Here is a 12,655-nt window from a genome sequence, read left to right on the forward strand (position 1 = left end):
CCAATAGTTGGATTGTTGGGGCGAATGGCAGTTCTATTTCCAGTTTTAAAAGAAATCTCCACACTGTTCTCCATAGTGGCTGTACTAGTTTGCATTCCTACCAATAGTGTAAGAGGGTTCCCTTTTCTCCACACCTTCTCCAGCATTTATTGCTTATAAACTTTTGGATAGCAGCCATTCTGACTGGCATGAAATGGTACCTTATTGTGGTTTTGATTTGCATTTCTCTGATAATGAGTGATGTTGAGCATCTTTTCATGTGTTTGTTAGCCATCTGTATGTCTTCTTTGGAGAATGTCTGTTTAGATCTTTGGCCCATTTTTTGATTGGGTCATTTATTTTTCTGGAATTGAGCTGCAGGAGCTGCTTGTATATTTTTGAGATTAAGTATTTGTCAGTTTCTTCATTTGCTATTATTTTCTCCCATTCTGAAGGCTGTCTTTTCACCTTGCTTAGAGTTTCCTTTATTGTGCAGAAGCTTTTAATTTTAATTAGGTCCCATTTGTTTATTTTTGCTTTTATTTCCATTACTCTGGGAGGTGGGTCATAGAGGATCCTGCTGTGATTTATGTCAGAGAGTGTTTTGCCTATGTTTTCCTCTAGGAGTTTTATAGTTTCTGGTCTTACATTTAGATCTTTAACCCATTTTGAGTTTATTTTTGTGTATGGTGTTAGAAAGTGTTCTAGTTTCATTCTTTTACAAGTGGTTGACCAGTTTTCCCAGCACCACTTGTTAAAGAGATTGTCTTTTCTCCATTGTATATTCTTGCCCCCTTTGTCAAAGATAAGGTGTCCATAGGTCTGTGGATTTATCTCTGGGCTTTCTATGTTGTTCCATTGATCTATATTTCTTTTTTTTTTTAATTTTTTTTTTAACTTTTTATTTTTACTTTATTTTACTTTATAATACTGTATTGGTTTTGCCATACATTGACATGAATCCACCACGGGTGTACATGCGATCCCAAACATGAACCCCCCTCCCACCTCCCTCCCCACAACATCCCTCTGGGTCATCCCCGTGCACCAGCCCCAAGCATGCTATATCCTGCATCAGACATAGACTGGTGATTCGATTCTTACATGATAGTATACATGTTTCAATGCCATTCTCCCAAATCATCCCACCCTCTCCCTCTCCCTCTGAGTCCAAAAGTCCACTATACTCATCTGTGTCTTTTTTGCTGTCTTGCATACAGGGTCATCATTGCCATCTTTCTAAATTCCATATATATGTGTTAGTATACTGTATTGGTGTTTTTCTTTCTGGTTTACTTCACTCTGTATAATCGGCTCCAGTTTCATCCATCTCATCAGAACTGATTCACATGTATTCTTTTTAATGGCCGAGTAATACTCCATTGTGAATATGTACCACAGCTTTCTTATCCATTCATCTGCTGATGGACATCTAGGTTGTTTCCATGTCCTGGCTATTATAAACAGTGCTGCGATGAACATTGGGGTGCATGTGTGTCTTTCAATTCTGGTTTCCTCAGTGTGTATGCCCAGCAGTGGGATTGCTGGGTCATATGGCAGTTCTATTTGCAATTTTTAAAGGAATCTCCACACTGTTTTCCATAGTGGTTGTACTAGTTTGCATTCCCACCAACAGTGTAGGAAGGTTCCCTTTTCTCCACACCCTCTCCAGCATTTATTGCTTGCAGATTTTTGGATCGCAGCCATTCTGACTGGTGTGAAGTGGTACCTCATTGTGGTTTTGATTTGCATTTCTCTAATAATGAGTGATGTTGAGCATCTTTTTATGTGTTTGTTAGCCATCTGTATGTCTTCTCTGGAGAAATGTCTATTTAGTTCTTTGGCCCATTTTTTGATTGGGTCATTTATTTTTCTGGAATTGAGCAGCATAAGTTGCTTGTATATTTTTGAGATTAGTTGTTTGTCAGTTGCTTCATTTGCTATTATTTTCTCCCATTCCAAAGGCTGTCTTTTCACCTTGCTTATAGTTTCCTTTGTGCAGAAGCTTTTAATTTTAATTAGATCCCATTTGTTTATTTTTGCTTGTATTTCCAGAATTCTGGGGGGTGGATCATAGAGGATCCTGCTGTGATTTGTGTCGGAGAGTGTTCTGCCTATGTTCTCCTCTAGAAGTTTTATAGTTTCTGGTCTTACATTTAGATCTTTAACCCATTTTGAGTTTATTTTCATGTGCGGTGTTAGAAAGTGATCTAGTTTCATTCTTTTACAAGTGGTTGACCAGTTTTCCCAGCACCACTTGTTAAAGAGATTGTCTTTTCTCCATTGTATATTCTTGCCTCCTTTGTCAAAGATAAGGTGTCCATATGTGTGTGGATTAATCTCTGGGCTTTCTATTTTGTTCCATTGATCTATATTTCTGTCTTTGTGCCAGTACCATACTGTAATTTCAAGATTTGTATGGAAATACAAAAAACCTCTAATAGCCAAAGCAATCTTGAGAAAGAAGAATGGAACTGGCTGGTCTGTATTTCTATCTTTGTGCCAGTACCATACTGTCTTGATGACTGTGGCTTTGTAGTAGAGCCTAAAGTCAGGCAGTTTGATTCCTCCAGTTCTATTCTTCTTTCTCAAGATTGCTTTGGCTATTCGAGGTTTTTTGTATTTCCATACAAATTGTGAAATTATTTGTTCTAGCTCTGTGAAAAAAAATACCATTGGTAGCTTGATAGGGATTGCATTGACTCTATAGATTGCTTTGGGTAGTATACTCATTTTCATTATATTGATTCTTCCGATCCATGAATGCAGTATATTTCTCCATCTGTTAGTGTCCTCTTTTATTTCTTTCATCAGTGTTTTATAGTTTTCTATATATAGGCCTTTTGTTTCTTTAGGTAGATATATTCCTAAGTATTTTATTCTTTTCATTGCAATGGTGAATGGAATTGTTTCCTTAATTTCTCTTTGTATCTTCCAATTATTAGTGTATAGGAATGCAAGGGATTTATGTGTGTTGATTTTATATCCTGCAACTTTACTATATTCATTGATTAGCTCTAGTAATTTTCTGATGGAGTCTTGAGGGTTTTCTATGTAGAGGATCATGTCATCTGCAAACAGTGAGAGTTTTACTTCTTCTTTTCCAGCCTGGATTCCTTTTATTTCTTTTTCTGCTCTGATTGCTGTGGCCAAAACTATGTTGAATAGTAGTGGTGAGAGTGAGCCCCCTTGTCTTGTTCCTGACTTTAGGGGAAATGCTTTCAATTTTTCACCATTGAGGATAATGTTTGCTGTGGGTTTGTCGTATATAGCTTTTATTATGTTGAGGTATGTTCCTTCTGTTCCTGCTTTCTGGAGGGTTTTTACCATAAATGGATGTTGAATTTTGTCAAAGGCTTTCTCTGCATCTATTGAGATGATCATATGGTTTTTATTTTTCAACTTGTTAATGTGGTGTATTACGTATATTGATTTGCGGATATTGAAGAATCCTTGCATCCCTGGGATAAAGCCCACTTGGTCATGATGTATGATCTTTTTAATATGTTGTTGGATTCTCTTTGCTAGAATTTTGTTGAGGATTTTTGCATCTATGTTCATCAGTGACATTGGCCTGTAGTTTTCTTTTTTTGTGGCATCTTTGTCAGGATTTGGTATTAGGGTGCTGGTGGCCTCATAGAATGAGTTTGGAAATTTACCTTCCTTTGCAGTTTTCTGGAAGAGTTTGAGTAGAATAGGTGTTAGCTCTTCTCTAAATTTTTGGTAGAATTCAGCTGTGAAGCCGTCTGGTCCTGGGCTTTTGTTTGCTGGAAGATTTCTGATTGCAGTTTCAATTTCCATGCTTGTGATGGGTCTGTTAAGATTTTCTGTTTCTTCCTGGTTCAGTTTTGGAAAGTTGTACTTTGCTAAGAATTTGTCCATTTCTTCCAAGTTGTCCATTTTATTGGCGTATAGTTGCTGATAGTCTCTTATGATCCTTTGTATTTCTGGGTTGTCTGTTGTGATCTCTCCATTTTCATTTCTAATTTTATTAATTTGATTTTTCTCCCTTTGTTTCTTGATGAGTCTGGCTAATGGTTTGTCAATTTTATTTATCTTCTCAAAGAACCAGCTTTTGGCTTTGTTGATTTTTGCTATGGTCTCTTTTGTTTCTTTTGCATTTATTTCTGCCCTAATTTTTAAGATTTCTTTCCTTCTGCTAACCCTGGGGTTCTTAATTTCTTCCTTTTCTAGTTGCTTTAGGTGTAGAGTTAGGTTATTTATTTGACTTTTTTCTTGTTTCTTGAGGTATGCCTGTATTGCTGTGAACCTTTCCCATAGCACTGCTTTTATAGTCTCCCACAGGTTTGGGGTTGTTGTGTTTTCATTTTCATTCATTTCTATGCATATTTTGATTTCTTTTTTTATTTCTTCTGTGATTTGTTGGTTATTTAGCAGCATGTTTTTCAGCCTCCATATGTTGGAATTTTTAATAGTTTTTCTCCTGTAATTGAGATCTAATCTTATTGCAGTGTGGTCAGAAACAATGCTTGGAATGATTTCAGTTTTTTTGAATTTACCAAGGCTAGATTTATGGCTCAGGATGTGATCTGTCCTGGCGAAGGTTCTGTGTGTGCTTGAGAAAAAGGTGAAATTCATTGTTTTGGGGTGAAATGTCCTATAGATATCAATTGGGTCTAACTGGTCTATTGTATCATTTAAAGTTTGTGTTTCCTTGTTAATTTTCTGTTTAGTTGAACTATCCGTAGGTGTGAGTGGGGTATTAAAGTCTCCCTCTATTATTGTGTTATTGTTAATTTCCCCTTTCATACTTGTTAGCATTTGTCTTACATATTGTGGTGCTCCTATGTTGGGTGCATATATATTTATAATTGTTATATCTTCTTCTTGGATTGATCCTTTGATCATTATGTAGTGTCCTTTGTCTCTTTTCACAGCCTTTGTTTTAAAGTCTATTTTGTCTGATATGAGTATTGCTACTCCAGCTTACTTTTGGTCTCTATTTGAGTGAAATATCTTTTTCCAGCCGTTCACTTTCAGTCTGTATGTGTCCCTTGTTTCTAGGTGGGTCTCTTGTAGACAACATATTTAGGGGTCTTGTTTTGTATCCATTCAGCCAGTCTTTGTCTTTTGGTTGGGGCATTCAACCCATTTACATTTAAGGTAATTATTGATAAGTATCATCCTATTGCCATTTACTTTATTGTTTTGGGTTCGAGTTTATACACCCTTTCTGTGTTTCCTGTCTAGAGAAGATCCTTTAGCATTTGTTGGAGGGCTGGTTTGGTGGTGCTGAATTCTCTCAGCTTTTGCTTGTCTGTAAAGCTTTTGATTTCTCCCTCATATTTGAATGAGATCCTTGCTGGGTATAGTAATCTGGGCTGTAGGTTGTTTTTTTCATCACTTTAAGTATGTCCTGCCATTCCCTCCTGGCCTGAAGAGTTTCTATTGAAAGATCAGCTGTTATCCTTATGGGAATCCTCTTGTGTGTTATTTGTTGTTTTTCCCTTGCTGCTTTTAATGTTTGTTCTTTGTATTTGATCTTTGTTAATTTGATTAATATGTGTCTTGGTATGTTTTGCCTTGGGTTTATCCTGTTTGGGACTCTCTGGGTTTCTTGGACTTGGGTGATTATTTCCTTCCCCATTTTAGGGAAGTTTTCAACTATTATCTCCTCAAGTATTTTCTCATGGTCTTTCTTTTTGTCTCCTTCTTCTGGGACTCCTATGATTCGAATGTTGGAGCGTTTAACATTGTCCCAGAGGTCTCTGAGATTGTCCTCATTTCTTTTAATTCATTTTTCTTTTTTCCTCTCTTTCATTTATTTCTACCATTCTATCTTCTACCTCACTAATCCTATCTTCTGCCTCCGTTATTCTACTGTTGGTTCCTCCAGAGTGTTTTTGATCTCATTTATTGCACTATTCATTATATATTGACTCTTTTTTATTTCTTCTAGGTCCTTGTTAAACCTTTCTTGCATCTTCTCAATCCTTGTCTCCAGGCTATTTATCTGTAACTCCATTTTGTTTTCAAGATTTTGGATCATTTTCAGTATCATTATTTGAAATTCTTTATCAGGTAGATTCTCTATCTCTTCCTCTTTTGTTTGGTTTGGTGGGCATTTATCCTGTTCCTTTACCTGTTGGGTATTCCTCTGTCTCTTCATCTTGTTTATATTGCTGTGTTTGGGGTGGCCTTTTCGTATTCTGGCAGTTTGTGGTTCCTCTTTATTGTGGAGTTTCCTCGCTGTGGGTGGGGTTGTATGGGTGACTTGTCAAGGTTTCCTGGTTAGGGAAGCTTGTGTCAGTGTTCTGGTGGGTGGAGCTGGGTTTCTTCTCTCTGGAGTGCAATGAAGTGTCCAGTAATGAGTTATGAGATGTCAGTGGGTTTGGAGTGACTTTGGGCAGCCTGTATACTGAAGCTCAGGGCTATGTTCCTGAGTGGGTTCATATATTCCTGTGTTGCTGGAGAATTTGCGTGGTGTGTCTTGCTCTGGAATTTGTTGGCCTTTGGGTGGTGCTTGGTTTCAGTGTAGGTATGGAGGCATTTGATGAGCTCCTATCAATTAATGTTCCCTGGAGTCAGGAGTTCTCTGGTGTTCTCCGGGTTTGGACTTAAGCCTCCTGACTCTGGTTTTCAGTCTTATTGTTACAGTAGCCTCAAGACTTCTCCATCTCCTTTCGAAGACAATGGGCTGCTTTTCTGGGTGCCTGATGTCCTCTGCCAGCATTCAGAAGTTGTTTTGTGGAATTTACTCAGTGTTCAAATGTTCTTTTAATGAATTTGTGGGGGAGAAAAGTGGTCTCCCTGTCCTATTCCTCCGCCATCTGAGGATCGCCCCTACGACATCCTTATACGTAGAATCTAAAAAGAAAATAATTACCTTTAGAATAACATGTAAACTTTGCTTTTATCTACCATTTCTCTTTTCCCTTTCTCTTCCTCTAAATATCTTTGATAATTAAAAAAATTTTCATTTCTCTTTATGAACAACTCAGAGCCTGAAAGAATTTACCTTTATTGTTGTATTCATTCAGTGTTTACCTTTACTGCGTCAGCCTAGTTTAAGTTTGGATGGCAGGGAGACAGAGTATTGACTCTTCACTCAGTCTGAAAAGAACAGAAAAGGAAAACTAAGAAAACTTCATCTGTTAAAAAACTGTGCCTGAGATAAATGGTTCATGACTTTAGAACAGAGGGTATCAATTCAGATTTGGAAGGGAATGAGGCAGTTTTCACCAGTGAAAAGCATGATTTGTTGTGAATCCCTGTATACCCCGAGCAATTAATTTCTGCACTGCTGCTGCTAAGTCACTTCAGTCATGTCTGACTCTGTGCGACCCCATAGACGGCAGCCCACCAGGCTCCCCCGTCCCTGGGATTCTCCAGGTAAGAACACTGGAGTGGGTTGCCATTACCTTCTGCAATGCATGAAAGTGAAAACTGAAAGTGAAGTCGCTCAGTTGTGTCCGACCCTCAGCGACCCCATGGACTGCAGCCTTCCAGGCTCCTCCATCCACGGGACTTTCCAGGCAAGAGTACTGGAGTGGGTTGCCATTGCCTTCTCCGAATTTCTGTACTAGTAAAAGTGAACTAAATGACCGTACCTTGTAGGCTATTTGAGGATTAAATGAGATGACCCATGTAAAAAGTGCTGAACAGTGCTTGGCACTGCACTCTACAAATACTAGTTGTTGCTACCACCATCATCTCATTTACTGTGCCATCCAGGGCTTGACTGCCCTTCAGTAGTGAGTTCATATCATTTACCCTCCATGAATTAGTTTTGGGACACAGTCTCCACATTTGGACAGCACCAGGGGAAGTTTTCTTTTGGTACCAAGTTAAAAGCTGCTTCCCTGTAATGTTTCCCTTCTAGCTCTAGTTCTCTTAGTGTAGGAAGAACAGCCAAAAGAGGGTGAGAAAAAGCTTTGTTAGACTGTCGGGATCAACTCTTCCTAGCCTGGCATACTTTTCCTAGCTGGTTTTGCCCATATTTCCCTGTGATTCTTGGCCCTCTGCCAGCTCTTCCTGAGTCTCTCTCTTGTCTTTCTGGACAAAGTACACCACTGCTGAGCAAAGCCATGTTCCCTGGAAAGACAGATGGAAGTAAAAGTGAAGTTCTTTCATGTCTTTTAGGCCACTCAGCATTAGATCCTTTGCTCTCTTTTAGGGCCTACCAATTTTCCTGCATATCTGCTAGCTTTCATGATTGTTTTCTCACTACATGAAAACCTTTCTAAGTAATCCAATACTGCAGGAGAATTTATGGTATGTTTGCCATGTATACATTAGAGATATCCTGCATCTAAAGATTGCTGAGAATGGGCTGAATGGAGAGGAATTTTGCTTAGAAAGCAGCACCCTGGGTGGGGTGGCACTTTTAAATATGAGCAATTAGAAAAGAACATAGAAAATTGGAGTCCTCTAGACATAGCTTTGGAGAAGGAAATGGCACCCCACTCCAGTACTCTTGCCTGGAAAACTCCATGGGCAGAGGAGCCTGGTAGGCTGCAGTCCATGGGGTCACTACGAGTCGGACTTGACTGAGCGACTTCACTTTCACTTTTCACTTTCCTGCATTGGAGAAGGAAATAGCAACCCATTCCAGGGTTCTTGCCTGGAGAATCCCAGGGACGGAGAAGCCTGGTGGGCTGCTGTCTCTGGGGTCGCACAGAGTTGGACACGACTGAAGTGACTTAGCAGTAGCAGCAGCAGACATAGCTTTGGCTGGCCTTTACCAGTTAGAACTATGTAATCTGGGATATGTTCCTTAACTTCTCCAGGCCTCGGTGTTCTCAAATACAAAAACTGCTATGGTAATGCCTACCTGGTAAGATTGTTGTGAGGATCTTTGAGCAGACACATGTGAAGGGCTCAGCACACAATAGACACATTGTTGGCCCAATAAACGGTGAGAGTGGTTGTTTCCTAAGCCATTCTGTGCTACAGGGAGCATTGCTATGAAAGGGGTGTTCACATGTGAACCTAGGCCTGAGACAGTTTTTCAGTCATCAGACACACACAGACATGAATACCTACTTTGTACATAGCATTGTGCTGGGTGTAAGAGAGTCAGCCATGAATGAAGAATTTTTCTGCCCTGATGCTCAACTCAGTGGAAGACAAAGCAAATTAAAAGAACCCCAGTGCCCCTACAGTGTGATACATTCTATGATGGCAAGTATATGAGAATGTTTTGGGGTCAGAGAACAGGAGAGACAGACTTTGCTAATTCAACTAGACTGCTGGAGGCAGCAGTTGATACTTTTTCAGGCTACACTTCTGAATTCTCAGAGTCATTAAGAAAAACGTTTATTATGGAAAGTGTCAAGCTTGTACAAAAGTAAAAAATACATAATGAACCGCCCCCATGACGTACCTACCACACAGCTTCAAAAGTTGTAAGTTTGTGTCCAGTCTTGCCTTCTTCTGTACATTCATACACCTATTCTCACTGACCTCAGATTATTTTGAAACTAATTCCAGTCATCATATCATTTGATCTGTAAATATTTCAGTATGTATTTCTAAAGTACTGCTGCTGCTGCTAAGTCACTTCAGTCTTGTCCGACTCTGTGCAACCCCATAGACAGTAGCCCACTAGGCTCCTCTGTCCCTAAAGTACTAGGATTTTTTAAAAACATAGCTGCACTAGGGTCACTTTATTTAAAGTTCATCTTTTTTTCTTTTTTAAACCTTTTTGTCATCCAAATTATAGGTGTTTTGAGTACAGCACTGGGTCATGGATTGTGGATATTATGAGGAAAGCCTGAATTTAGGGCTATAGGCAAATCATTATATGAATAGTTAAAGTTTTGAAAAATCTTTATCATTTGAAAGTAAATAAATTTATATATTAAAAAAAAATTCTGGGACTTCCCTGGCAGTCCATTGGTTAAGACTCCATACTTTCACTGCAGGGGGCACTGGTTTGATCCCTGGTGGCGGGACTAGGATCCCACATGCCACACAGTGCCACACAAAAAATAATTTGTTTCATGTCAGGTGACCTGACTTTTGGTTTTGGAAACTGGATCATCCTTTGTAAAGATATAAATGCCCTTTGAAATATGCTCGTTTCTTTTGGATCTAGAAAGTTTGTAAATAGGTTTCTCTGGTGTCAGCTTAGCATTGGGGTAATTTTTTAAACTGAAAATTAAAGCACAGTTTAAGTTTTCCAGTGTTCCTTCTCATAAGAAGAAATAAAAACCTGCCTGATGGAGTATACTGTATCAGAACTGGAGAAAATGTGGACTAGCATTGCCCAGCTAAGTTTATCAAGTTAAATTACAGGGCAACTTTTTACAAAATGTTTAGAAAATAAGTGTTGTTGTTATTGTTGTTTTCCTCTCTCTCTTTACTGGGGCTAAACCTTTCTAGTGTGGGGCTAAACCTTTCACTGTGGAATGATTTTTCTTACTCTTCCATGAGCAAGAATATTATTGAATAAAAAGTCAAATTCCTATGAAAAATGCAGAGTGTTTATGTTTTTGTTATGATAGTTGGAAATACCAGATTGTGGTAGAAGGTGTCAAGTAGTTAAAGCTAAAAATTTGAAGTAATATTTGATGTTGTAAAAATTGTGTGGGTTTCTTTTCTCTTTCCTTCACAGTTTTGAAGAACCTACCTTGTAAACATAGTGATAAAATGCCAGGAATATTAGGACTTTAAGGAAATAATAGAGCCTATTATTTAAACTACAATATAAAAGGCAATTATATTGATGAAGAGCTACATGGTCTTTGTGTGTGTGAATAAACTTGGCCTGTGTTCAGCTTCTATTTGTTCTTCTGGCATAAACACATATTGTGTGTGATTCCAGTTTAATGGGGACCCGTTTGTATGCCAAGCAGCTGCATTTTAGGACCTATTGCGTGATTTCATAGCTCTCTGAAAATTGGTTCTATTCAGAACAAGAGATAGAAGAGGAGAAGGGGGGGTGCTGTGGGGGGGTGGGGGAGAGCTTCAACACACAATCATTTCTTTTCAATTGGAGCCAGAAAGGTTGATGACAACATGACCATTGTGTTATAATGATAAGACCACTACGGCATCTGTACCTCTCATCAAGGCTTTCACACAGCAGCAGATACAATTTAATTCACTGCTCTGTCAGCAGTGCTGATACCATTATGCCGTCTGTCTCCACAGTTATAATCACTGTCCTCTGAGAAATGCAGTTGAAATGATCTTGAGCAGTCAAAGAAACTCTCAATTAAGGCTGCCACTTCCAATGTGTCAGATTGTGTCTTATGCACTTGGTACAATTTTCACTTCCAATCCTGTTTATTTACAATGTCTACCAGTAATTACGCTTAACGTGTCATTTAGTGAGGGGGGCCCCTGCCAAGCCGATTGTTGGGTGCTGCTGTACCATTGAGTGGGAGTTTCTCGAAGTCAATGCCATCAGCAGCTTTTAGGCCCTGATGGGACGCAGTAGTAATGTTGATAATGCAAGTATCGTGCTCATCAAGTCATAATTAGATGCCACTCAAATGTGCCACTTGTAATAACAGTGTTGATTCATGTTTTTCTCGGTGACTGCAACTACTAATTAGTTAAGTGGTTTTTGGTTGGCCTGCATTTGCTGCAGATCATTATTACTCCTGAAAAAATGTCAAGGTTAGAGATGTTTCTGGCCATTTAGTGCTGCTTTATGAATTTGAATATTAACATAATAAGAACTTTGGATGGACTTAGGAAGTAATACATTTTTGTATTTAATTTGGAGAGAAATTTTTTCCCCTGAGTTTAATCATAATTGCAGGTTAATTAAGCTTAAATGAAGCAAAAGTAATCTCTCTTTGTGTTATGTGAGCCCAGTGCTTTTTCCCTAACTTTGTTGGATTTCACGTTTTGGTGCCCTTAATTTTTCTTTTTTTTTAAGCCAAACAAATATCAATAAATATACATGTCTACAGTTAAGTTTGAGGTTCTGAGCATTTTCTTTTCAACTAGAATTATGGGTGAAAGGATTTGGCATTTTTCTTACTGATCTTCAAAGTATAACTCAAGTTCTAAATTATTTTGTACTTTTGAATCTCATTTATATAAACCAGCCACCAAAAAGTCTGAGAATTGCTGTTTTTGAAACATTGGTTAAACATCAAGTTTGTTATTTTTTTTAATCTTCCTGACAGTCTGTGATGTGAGAAGCAATTTGTTACCATCAACTTTTATCATCACTTAGTGCAAAAATCTTGTTGCTATAGTTTTCTGCCCTGGAGTTTATGAAATACTTTGTCAGTAATAAAGACTACTATTGAAGTACTCAATTTAGTTAAGCTGTCACATTGTTATTCTAGTTATGAGATCAATATGTAAGATTTATTTTTAAACATTTCTCTTTAGCTAGTTTTCCTGAGAAGATGTGTAAGTAGTATTCTGCAAAGAAAAGGAAATAATATATGCCACTTTTAATTTATGAGAGGTTCTTTTGTTCAAATTAGCAGACATGTCTATAGTTATATAGACAGCTACATAGAAAACAGACTCAAAAAAATTCTCAGTAGCTTTCCTAAAATGTGTGTAATAGCCATAAAAGTTCTTTGGTGTCTTCTTTCTTTCTACATTCAAATATTAGCTAAGATTTTATCAGAGCAGCATCTTCAACACTTTTTTTTTCCATGATAGCTAACGGTCTGGCCAGCTAAAGAATTACAGTATTCTTAATCATGGGACAAGATGTGTGGGCTTCTGGAATAGCTGA

The 12,655-nt window shown here is 38.2% G+C and overlaps 1 protein-coding gene across 3 annotated transcripts in view; it reads left to right on the top strand.

The window, feature by feature from the left end:
- The window catches only part of SHTN1 (shootin 1), a 113,252-nt gene that overhangs the window by 32,732 nt on the left and 67,865 nt on the right, over positions 1-12,655 (top strand). The window lies entirely within an intron of this gene.

Source organism: Capra hircus, chromosome 26, assembly GCF_001704415.2.
Source record: "Capra hircus breed San Clemente chromosome 26, ASM170441v1, whole genome shotgun sequence".
NCBI lineage: Eukaryota > Metazoa > Chordata > Mammalia > Artiodactyla > Bovidae > Capra > Capra hircus.